A 10,703-nucleotide genomic window follows, 5' to 3' on the forward strand; every position below is an offset into this window, starting at 1 on the left:
TCTCCGCTCAGAATCGTTTTCTTATACAATGATATTATATCATTGAATTCAAATTTAATACCATCCATTATACAGTGACCCACTTGTAACCTACTGTACAGCAGAGCGAAATCCACTTACCCACCTTTTTTTATTTCTAATTTAAAGGGGGGAAGGGGTGCGTAGAATAAAAAAGGTTGGGAACCACTGGTTTAGTATCTGATAACCATACATTCAGTGTATACCCTGAAAACTAACATTAAACATAAAATAAATGATGAGAGAGTGATACGTCAAAAACAAAATGTAATAAGAGATCATGGCATGCGTGTTAATAGCAAAATGTTAGGTATAGGTAAGCAGTAGCCAGAAGGTACTCACTACTAAGTATTCTTAAAGGGAAATATGAGAAAATAAATAATTTTATTTATCAGCTGAGCTCATATTCAGTTCTGTAAAGAATACTTTTCTAATACTTTTGGATTTTAAAATGGGTTTCTAATCATCGTAATATAAACACATAGGTAGTAGGTTATCTAATAGTTATCTAATAGTTTAAAGGGAATATTGTTATTCAATAACTTTTTTTAGAAATCTGGTTTTCACAAACCTTCGGGCTTCGGCTAACACAGAAATACAGAATATTAAATAAATCTAGTTGACAATAATATTTTTCCAACCAATTATTTCGAATAAAAATAAACTGTTCTAAATAAAAAACCAAAGTATTCAATACCAAAAAGTATTTAAAATACCATTCAAAATACTTCATGCTGAAAGTATTTAAAAAGTTATTCATTACTTAAAAAAGTATTTGAATACTTTTACTCAAATACTTTTACTTAAATACTTTAGAGAACTGCTCATATAATAGAAATTTAAAATCGCGAATTTGTATTGGTAACTTGTATACAGTTACCTACTATCACCTATATTTATAGATATATCTGACTAAATAGTAAATAGTATTAAGTATTAACTATTAATCTTTTTTTATTAGAATATAAATTTTCGACTAAATAGATTTTGGTTTTTGGTGTAACTCTTAAACAAATTACCATAGATTTATGAAATTTTCACTGAACGTTTATATTATCATTTTCTATAAACCATAACATTTAAAAAATATTTTGACTAATTTGGAGCTGTTAACGGAAATTATTAGTTTCCATTTTTTTTAGTTTTTTATTCAATAAAGATCAATTTGAAATGAAATTCATTAACATTTTTCTTTTTAAATCAGGGATGGAAAACGTTTTTAATTTTTTCGTTTTCGTTTTTGTTTAACGTTTTTGATAATTACGTTTTTGATTTACGTTTTTAAAAACGTTATTTTTCTATATTGTTTTTGATTAACGTTTTTAAAAACGTTATTTTTCCATATTGTTTTTGATTAACGTTTTTAAAAACGTTATTTTTCTATTGTTTTCAAATAACGTTTTTAATAATAAATATTTTTTTTATATTATATTCTTATAACTTATAAATTTTAACTTTTAAGTAATAATTGTAACGCACAATATAGAAATAAACTTAAAAGTTGAAAATTAAAATTAATTATTCTTAATATTTAAATTTTAAATCAAAATTATAATTTATATAAAAATTAAAAAATTAAAAATTTCTGATTTGAAATTAAAATATTTTTAAAGTTAAAGATTAAAAAGTATAGACAAGTGGAATTTTTTTCAAAATTTTTTTTTTCTTGGTATAAATAATTTAATAATTTAATAATGTATAATACTAAAATTTATTTTCGTTTTCGTTTTTGATTTCGTTATTAAATTTTTTCGGTTTTTGGGATTTTTTGTTATCGTTTTTCAGTTGATTTTTGTTTTTGTTTTATTAATTGTTTTCGTTTTTGTTTTTTCCGTTTAATAACGTTTTTAAAAAACGTTTTCCATCCCTGATTTAAATTTAAGATTTGAAAATGTAATACTAGATATTTACTCGATTTCTCATGTAGCGATTTTGTTATCTTGTTGTAATTCAAAAATGAACGTTTATATTTTTATTTTTTATGCATCATAACATTTTGAACATATTTTTACTCTTTTTGAACTGTTTACAGACAGATAGTTATCAATATTTTTAAATTTTTTTTTCTTTTTTGTCAATAAAATTGTATTTGTTGAGTAAAAATGTGTGAAAATTGAACACAAGGCCTTGATATATTGTTACAATAGCATTTGAAAAATATTAAAAATACATAGGTACAATTTTTTTTTATAAGCATTTAAAGTTCAAATTTTTCTATTTGCATTATACCTTATTAAAGTCTATGTAAATACCGGGTCGGTAGAAAGTTGGTAGTTTGTACCATAGATATGTATTACGTTCTATGGTACTACTAACGCCCCACCATAGAAGATAGAACATAATAGAAGCGACAGTCAAACAGATGACTTTGTTTACATATTGCCAGTCGTCGGAGGCTCGGGCGCTCGGCACGATGTTGGAACGACGTGTTTAAATACGGATATTAAATGACGATACTATTACAATATCATGCCAAGCCTCCAGAAAAATATCCAGGAATATTTTTGGTGGAACAATTAGATTTTGATAGCTGTTGCTTTTATTATGTTCTATTGCCACACGAAACCATGGATCTGAATAGCAGATTGCAAGGTCTGGAAGGGAAAACCAAGGATATTAGAAACTATACTCTGGCCCACGAGAGTCCAACCGTAAAAACCCGTCCGTCGCTGCGCATCGGCAAGTTGCCGAATATTTGGGATGGCACCATGGTGGGAGAAAACAGACGTCGTGTATTACTATAATATCGATACGCGAACGGACTATCGTGGGTCGGAGTATAGTGCTGCGGTTGTCTGCATATTTAAATTGATTCCCAAACGTGAAACGGTAAATAACTACGACCGGCCCCGCATAATTCGCATGAGTCCTACTACCGATCCCGACTACGGATAGAATATGCACACAATATAATATAGTAACTAGGTAGTACTATATAAATACATTTAAATAGGTATAAATTAGTATCAGATAATAATAAGTTTATAAATATAGGTTTAGAACACATTTTATCCCTGTTGTGTTCGTACGTCTGTTAGTTATCAGTACGACAAAGCATAGTTCTGAATTAACGATTCTTGATATTATATTATATTGTCGATTATTATTTATTTATTGTCCGTAGTTACTGTACATAAATTGTATAATGTGGAATTATAATTTATTGCTTTGTATTAAAATATGTTTAGAAGCCGGGAATGTAGCACGCTTGCAGTGAGCTTTCCTAATTTATTTTTATTATTCATCGGGAATTAGATACATTGACAGCTAAGGCTAATATGGACATAATAAATATTTTTATGGCTGATTTTTGTTATAAACTGTTTACAAATGTCAAATGTACAGTAAAGTTTTTAAATTATTATTATTTTTACGACTGGAATATCGTAGAATGCGAATCACTGGCTCTTAACAAACGACCATCAGAATGCGGGACCGTCGCTACTCGTTAAATATATTATTTTGCCAGCTACTACGTTGGTACCTACCACAATGTGAACATTGTGAAGTGCGAACTACAGTCATTTTGTCGTAAAAATAATACAGTGCCGTACGTTCGTCAGTTTAGGTACAAAGCGTTTGATTATACCTTTTTACTTATCACGTAGGTACCTATCACAGAAGAATAGTGTTCCTTTATTATTATCGTGCGTTTAACAATAACGGAGTAAACTAAATTAAGCACCTCGATACTATGTTGTTATATGAATATGTCATAAACTCAACAATTAAAGGCATATCTCGTGAAAATAGGTGTACGAGGGGCGACAACAACGACTAAAAAGGTAGGAAGACAAAAATACATTGATTATAATTTATTTATTTATTATTACATATTTCCACTTTAAATTAAGGTAATTACATTGTTTACAACGTTAAGTATCTTTATAGGCAATTAGATGCATATTTATAAGTTTTTGGCATTGTTATAATATGTTGTTATTCCTGAATAAAAACATTTGAATTAATAATTTCTTATTTTTACATGCATTTAAAGTTTAGAGGCGAGTCAGGTGGCTGGGCTGCGCAGAGAAAATATTACCTAATATTTGAGAAAGTTAAAAATTGTAATAGGAACATTATTACTTCAAACAATAGGTTAGGTTAGATTAGATATTTTTTCAGAAATGTTTTATTAGTTCTATCGTGTTATTTTCAACATGTAATTTACTAGACATTTTACAATTAAAATAGCTGTAGAGTCGGTAATATTATTAAATATGGGAACCATTCGTTTTGATACAAAATACCTTATTACCTCAGCGACATATTATATAATACTTATTATGTAAACAATCAACATATTGTAACAGGCGTGCCAATTTCGTAGAAATTTATTCAAATAAAAAAGTTTGCAAAAATGCTTTAAATTCTCAGTATAATTTAAATAATAATTAAGTAATGTATAAAATTAACTATATAGGTACCTAAGTATACCTGCCGACAAATCATAATTTAAAAAAACATATAAAATTTAATAGTGTAAAATTTAAATACTTGTAATTAAAGATATTATTAATTTATTATGACGTGCGTACAGAATGTTTAAAATATGTATAAGAAAAAAATGAAGTAAATAAAAATAATTCATACAACATGTGTAAAAAGTTTGTTCACGGAAAATATAAAAAATATCGTGAAAAGTAATAAAACCGAAAAACTGACTTAAAAGGCCGAAATAAATTAGAAGACCCTAATATATCAAAAATGCAAATATTCGAAAAAAAAGATTTAAAGTTGAATTTATTAGTACTTACTTCAAAGTTTGTGATAAAGAAAAATCCCTAATAATAATATCTGTTTTTAAATGTAAAAAAAAAACACATAAGAGGCTTCCATATGCATAAACATATCTACATACAAGTGATTTAGGAGGCTATCTGCCCTTCAAATCCTTATTCAATTTGACTCTATGATGTATAACTGTATAAACAATTAAATGGATATTTATGAAAAATACTTATATCTATTTAAAAATAGTTATAAAATTATACTTCCAAATTGTACAAACATTATACTATAATATTTAATACACACGAATACACTATTTTGGAAAACAAAATATGAAATTGCACGAAAATGACGCGATGATCGGTAATGTAAATTTATAAATTATTAATTATTCATAATATATGGGATGATAATATGACTTTATAACTTAGGAAAGTGTTTTTTAAGTATCGGGCCTAAGATCAAAATAATATATCTTATAGTTCATGGCTAAATGTATCGATTACAGCAACCGTTTTATTTATGTGAATGTAACTCATATTTTCAATAGTATCTTGTAATACATTTTTAAGCTTTTTTTCCAAGCCTAAACATATTTATCAATACTTAATCAAAAAATTAAAAATTCGAAAATTTAAAATGACCATTGCTTAAAATTTATTTGGATATTGTGAATATTTTATTGAGTATAAAGAATTCTAGTAATATCCAGCGCCAGCTAATTAAAAACGATAGCGGCAGTATGACAGCGTATTTATAATATTATTTTAAAGCTGGAGTTTCCTATTTAAACGGTGTACAATATTAGTGTTTTTTTGTCAGACGGAATTACTAATTATCTACAGAATCAATGAATACCTGGTGAATTGCAAGACATCAGAAAAAATGTGCAGATGATACTTTTGTAAAAATCATCTAAATCGAACTGTTAGAAACCAACTTATTAAACGAAGCGTGCAAACTTTTTAAGGAAATATTATAATTAAAACTGGAATTACGGCAGCCGCTTCTCACTTTGTCTCGCGGACCGGTTCCCCAATAAATTCCTTGTACACTAAGTGGGAGAAAATACTGCCGAGTGCCGACGGCGAAAGCCGAATCGTTACGACCAGTTTCATTGTTCCAAATAGGTATAATTAGCATTGATCATAAATACAACTTTAGATCGCTCACTGCGGTACAAAATATGCTGCGCTGATTTACTAGCGAATAACGATCCTCGTGTTTGCACCAGGAACTGATTAGGTGGCAATTTATTGGTGTATATTTTATTATTTTATAATCAATGGTATAGGGAATATGGCGCTATGGTCGTTTATGTTACCTACCATTGGTTATTAGTTAATTACTTAAGAAGTTCGTAATATTATTGTTGTTTAAAACACGTGCAATGTGGCCTTTGCAATACGTATGTTACTTGGTTGCTATTAATTATTGGTTATTACAGTAGACCTTACACTAATAGACGGAGCATTACAGGTTAGCGGGGTTGGGTGGAGCGGTCACAGCCAGCATCATAGTAGTATTGTCTTTTCTGACAACATAAAATGTTAATAAAAATATTAATGTTAAAAAAATGTTTATTCGCATATTTATACAATATATTATTAAAACACAAAAATAAAAAGTGGGTAAGTGGATGTCACTCTGCTGTATAGTAGGTTACAAGTGAGTCACTGTAATGGATGGTGTTAAATTTGAATTCCATGATTTAATAACATTGTATAAGAAAAACGATTCTGAAAACTGTCAGTCAGCCTATGATATTACCAAATATATTTGATGATATTAAGGCGAATAAAGTAATTTATATATAAGCTATTTACGTTTATAATCTTGTTTTAAATTTTTAATACTTAGCTATAAAAGTTGAACATTTTATAAATTATTAACTACAAAATAATGATTACATTTTAAATTTGATAAATGTAGTCAAATTTCGAACTTTAAATGCTTATAAAAAAAAATTGTGCCTATGTATTTTTAATATTTTTCAACTGCTATTGTAACAATAGATCAGGAGCCCTGCATTAAATTTTCACTTTTTTTTACCCAACAAATAAAATTGTACCTGTTGATATTTATTAAAAAAAAAAACCTAAAACAATTTGAAAACTGACAATGTCCATAAACAGCTCAAAAAAAGTCAAATTATTTTCTGTGTCTTTAGTCATTCGTTTTTTAATTACAACAAAATAAGAAAATCGTTACATGAGAAATCGAGTTAATATCAAATGTTGTAAAAATTTGAATTTCAAACGTTCATAATAATTTAATTTGACTTTCTTGTAGACATCTTTATTTTTGATAAAGATAGACAAACTTATGAGGAATCTTGTATTACATTGTCAAATCTTAGATTTAAAAAGAAATTTTTTTATGAATTTCTAACTCAAAATAATTTACAAATTTTCGTAATTTTTACGTATTTTGTCAATTTTTGAACATTAAATGCTAATAAAGAAAAAATTGAGGGTATTGTTTTTTTACTTTCTTTCATCTATATTTGAAACAATATACTAGGAGCCTTCTATTAAATTTTCAAGTTTTTTTTAACCAAAAAATAAAATTTTATTGATATTTATAGAAAAAAAACTAAAAAAAATGGAAACTGAAAATGTCTGTAAACAGCTCAAAATAAGTCAAAATATTTGGAAAATGTTATGGTGTATAGAAAATGCTAATATAAAAATTCAGTCAAAATTGCATGTACCTAGTCATTAGTTTTAGAGTTGCACCAAAAACCAAAATCGATTTTTTCGAAAACAGATTTTGTGTAAAAATTCCTGTTTTTCCTTAATTTTTCTTTTTTTTTTCACCACCTTTTGAAAACTACTGGGAAATTTTTACTTTTGACCCCCCAAAGTACCAACTAGATTCACTTTCCTATCAAAAAAGATACTGTTGAAGAAAATCTAAACTTTTTTAGTTTTTACTGTTTTAAAAGGTAGTGACAGACACAAAAATAAGAAAAAAAACACACATCATTGTAAAATCAATACATTCATCGCTTCGCTCAGAATCTAAAATTTGAATATAAACAACCAGTGAAAATTTCATGTATAAAGTTCATTTGTTTTAGAGTTACACCAAAAACCAATTTCGATTTTGTCGAAAACAGTTTTTGCGTACAAATTCCCCTTTTTCCTTAATTTTTATATTGTTTTTTCCGGCACTTTTGAAAACTATTGGGAATTTTAAATTTTGATCTCCCGAATGCACCAACTATATTCACTTTCCCATCGAACAAGATACTGTAGAAGAAAATCGAAGCAGTTTTACTGCCCCAAACCGTGATGACAGACACAAACAATTTAAAAAAAAAAAACAATTATTGTAAAATCAATACATTTATTGTTCCACTCATAAGACACGTCCACATTTTTCATACTCGTAAAGCTGCATAAAGCCAATAAAAATATGTAAAAACCTAAAGATCCGCTCTCTAGTAATGACTTATGGGTAATAGTCGAACAGTGCAGTTGTACACTCACATGGCATAGGCGTGATGAATTTTTTTGGAGGGGTATAATGTTTCGCAATAATTTACTTCGCAAAAAGGCTATAATGATCCGGACACAGGACATAGTATCCTACAAATATAACTATAGAAAAATGTAAGCAGAGCGACACGGACACACACGTACTCGCTATTTTTGTAATTAAATTATAACTCGGCTCGTAAAAAAAATTCTCGAAAAAATTGAAGGGTGGTTAGCTAGCAAAGCAAACCTTGGGCAAACCTTCGGCTCCCTAGTTTAATTATATGAAGGAATTATACATGTTTTGATAGCACTAAAGGCCCGTCCAGACTGTGCAGTAGGCTCAATCAGTGGGAGTTCTGGATTAGCTAATACCGATATTAATTTGACCGGACCCTAACCAATAATTTTTAATAATTCAATTTAAAATAACATAAAAAAACCTAGTGTTCTCTAACTGGTAGCTTTAATTGTAAGTATGCTATCCAAGTAATAAAAACTAGGGATCAACATTTCCGAAAAAAAAGATTTTGACGAAAAAACTGGTTTTTTTCCTAAAAAATTGAAAAATTTCATAAAAAATGAATTTTTTCTAAAGAACTAAAAAAAGTAATGTATAGTGGAAACAATCTAATAAAAAATGATGGTTGACAATCATATTACATACATATTATAATGTATACCTACAGAAGATAAATCTAGAGAATTCTATACTTGATTTATAAATGATTATAATTTGTAATATTAACTACTAAAGTACTAACTATTAAGTATTTACTATGTAGTTATTTCTTATTAGTTATTAATATTATTTAATTTTTACCAACCCACTAAGTTTAAAAATATAAAAACTATCAAATAGTTACTGTATTATAATTTATAAACCTATCAGCCAGTTACTATAATAACTTATTAGTTATTACAAATATAAATTGACAATAAGTAGGTATACAATTTTTAACATTTAAAAATACAGGTGATTTATTTTCGGGGAAATACACTCTCCCACATAAATAACAATTTGATATGTATCTACGTTATTTTTAGAACAAATATCCGTATATTTATAATAGTTTAATATTAAATTTTAATACAATTGACAACCGTATTGGCAAATGTGAAATGACAATGACAGGTTTCCTTATCTATTTTTTTAAATAGTTATTTTTTTACATAGATTATTTTAATTGTAAAGCATAAATACAATTTTTTAATTTTCCGAAAGTTTCGGTTTTTTCGGAAATGTATTATTTTAATATTCTCCAATTTTTCCACGTTTTCCGAGGCTCTGGGAAAAAACGATTTTTTTCCGGCATTTTGATCCCTAATAAAAACATTACGACACAGATTATGTTCTTTCCTATGCGTTGCGGAATTTTGGTAATTCTACTATAAATACAAAGGGAGTATAGTTGTCTCGTGAAAAAACAGTATTTGCTATGTTGTATATTGATAAGACAGAGACAACACATGTCGGTGTACCATACTATTAGCTAGATTGGTTTTATCAACAATGGTCAATGAGTAATAAATTAATACCTATATTATTATCCATTTTCGTTTTTGTAATATTTTTTAAGAATATATAGAGAATTTACTGACCACCAATGTCGGCCTGACCATGGCCGCTGGGCCGCGAACGTGGCCGGGGCCCCTCCGATTTTTTTAGGGTCTCGTACAAGTTTAATATAATTCATTATTAATTGATCTACTGTACAGCGGAATGCCATCCACTCAGCGGTTTTTTTTTATTTGTTTGGCGTATGCCTGGTCTATGTATGGAGTAAGAACCCCGTAAAGTATTTATCGATATATTTAACCGTACCTATACGCAATTTTTCTTTACGGGGCCCAGATGCTTGCCTTTTATTATAGTGTGAACAGGGCGCCATAAATTATAATAGTACAAGTTTCATGTAATAAATATGAGAAGGTTTTTTTGGATTAATTGTGTTAGGTACTGAAAGTTGAGTTAGGTTTTTATCTCTCCTTAAAAACAATGGGCTCAGACGAGGCCACGAGGGCCCCACTCATCCACCCTACTGCAGCGGCTCCCGCTGTTGGATTTATAATACTATACTTCTACTTATACCAATTATATGTATATATACCTAATAAAATATTAAACAACGATAAAGATTTTACATTTACTTTTGAAAGTTTACGTGAATAATATTACGAATAGGCAGTGGCGAGCTGAAGTGGTCAATTTTGACGCAGTTGCGTCAACTTTTCAAAGGGGGCGGTGCCGTGACTGTGGCGCAGAATTACATGCTAAAGCCTGATCTCTTGGCTCTTTTGATTACATTTTATTAACATCATAACTTTGTTATAAGTAAAAATAAGATGGTGGTGGTGGTGGTGGTAAGTACATAATTATGAAAATGCGTCATTTAAAAAGAAGTTCTGCACCCTGCCACTGCGAATAGGTATATAGGTAGCTTATGGATTTGTCTTCAAAGTTAAATTCTA

General features: G+C 28.4%; 1 protein-coding gene and 1 long non-coding RNA gene across 3 annotated transcripts in view; one reads left to right on the top strand and one right to left on the bottom strand.

Moving 5' to 3' along the window:
- The window catches only part of LOC100163781, a 50,219-nt gene that overhangs the window by 33,693 nt on the left and 5,823 nt on the right, over positions 1-10,703 (bottom strand). The gene's annotated exons all lie outside the window — the stretch shown is intronic.
- LOC103309889 overlaps positions 3,475-10,703 on the top strand; it is a 52,276-nt gene continuing 45,047 nt past the window's right edge. Inside the window, exon 1 of one of the 2 annotated variants that reach the window (XR_003839088.1) lies at positions 3,475-3,803. This is a non-coding gene — a long non-coding RNA (uncharacterized LOC103309889). The remainder of the gene's footprint in view (positions 3,804-10,703) is intronic. The other variant, XR_510875.3, reaches the window with a different exon arrangement.

This window comes from Acyrthosiphon pisum, chromosome A1 (assembly GCF_005508785.2).
Source record: "Acyrthosiphon pisum isolate AL4f chromosome A1, pea_aphid_22Mar2018_4r6ur, whole genome shotgun sequence".
NCBI lineage: Eukaryota > Metazoa > Arthropoda > Insecta > Hemiptera > Aphididae > Acyrthosiphon > Acyrthosiphon pisum.